At 38.1% G+C, this 1,422-nt stretch overlaps 1 non-coding gene across 1 annotated transcript; it reads right to left on the bottom strand.

The window, feature by feature from the left end:
- Positions 1-315: 315 nt before the first annotated feature.
- On the bottom strand, positions 316-409 carry trnai-uau (transfer RNA isoleucine (anticodon UAU)). Its single transcript has 2 exons — positions 372-409; positions 316-351 (listed from the first exon to the last, which is right to left on the bottom strand). It is a non-coding gene; the product is annotated as a tRNA-Ile (tRNA).
- Positions 410-1,422: the final 1,013 nt, after the last annotated feature.

The raw sequence follows: 1,422 nt of genomic DNA, 5'->3' as shown, positions 1-1,422 counted from the left end.
GGAAATGTTGTGCTGTTACGGAATGCATGAGGGTCAGTTTGGTCTAAAATGTCTGATGGGAATAAGRTCTTTGTTTTCAGTCAGAAATGCTTCTGATGATTTGATCATAACTATGTTATTGATCTGTGAAGTACTGTATGTAAGTTTCACTTTATTAACACCAGTGGAACTCTTTTTTTTCTATATAATCTGATAATCAGAATAAATCTGTGACCATGTCATCAGGACTGAAGCATCCCTTCAGACATTCACTGAGATTTATTTTTATTGTAGTATGCTTCAATTCAAGAAAGTCATTTCTTAAAAACATCTCATTGCTCCAGGTGAGGCTTGAACTCACAACCTCGACATGGCTCCACAGAATACTGTCTTATAAGTACCGCGCGCTGACCGATTGCGCCACTGGAGCTACACTGCAACATATTCATGTGGATCTGTTCTGTGTAGCTGTACTACAAAATGTCAAATATTTTCTACAGACAGGATACCAGTTTTCTATTTTTGACAGCATTAAGACTTTGGTAAATATAACCATTGCTGCATTTTTCATTTATAATCCATAATTCCAAAGTGCACAAAAGATTATTCAAACTAAATGAAAGTTTGATCTGATATTTCAGAAACGAAGCAAACAGATGAGACAAGTTTCCATTGTTTTATTTCATTATTGGGAATATAAAAGGCAAAACAATACAAATGTCATTCAGATGTCTTTAAAGTTTATASCAAAGCCTTAGTGTACTTGTGATTGGTGGCTATTAACTTTGATAGCAACTTTAATATATATATTTTTTCTTTTATTCCTTACTTACAGGTTATTGCTTGGCATCTTTTAGCCTTTTGAACACACCACGTGATTTTACTCATTCATCCTTACACATGTCCATGTTAGTATTCAGCTCCGTTTTTCTGCACTTACAGATGTTCATACACTAAAAACCCATCAATGTTCATTTTGTTGGAGAATGACTGCTCCATTTCTCACAGCCAAACTGTCACACAGAAGGATAGTTTTCAACAAGCGTGTACGTTGGATGGTGAGTTTCAGGGAAGCAGGAGGTTTTTGACGCAAATGTACAGACCGGACACAGASACGTTAGATGAAACAAAGTGCTGTTGTGGCWGCAAAACTGCTTGCAAACCGTCAGGAATAATCCCAGGGAGGAAAGGGAGACACGAGGAGCCATAAAGGCTGCAGCAGATATGGACCAGACATGGCATGCAAGACACATAATGCTCAACTGCTGAGTAGTGAGAAACAGAGGGAATAAGAATGCTGGGACTAAACCAAGGAGTAAGATGGGTGTGGCAGATCTGAGGAGCAGAGACCAGCAGTGGAAAAGTACTGGGAGGAGTGGCTGGTGGCATTGAGGAACAAAAATTAAACACAAGGCAACATAATTATCATATACAGCCAAATAT

The sequence above is a fragment of the Austrofundulus limnaeus genome, unplaced genomic scaffold (genome assembly GCF_001266775.1).
Source record: "Austrofundulus limnaeus strain Quisiro unplaced genomic scaffold, Austrofundulus_limnaeus-1.0 Scaffold28, whole genome shotgun sequence".
NCBI classification, from domain to species: Eukaryota; Metazoa; Chordata; class Actinopteri; order Cyprinodontiformes; family Rivulidae; genus Austrofundulus; species Austrofundulus limnaeus.
Note: the sequence above shows the minus strand (reverse complement) of the source record. Positions and strands in the feature narration are given on the sequence as shown.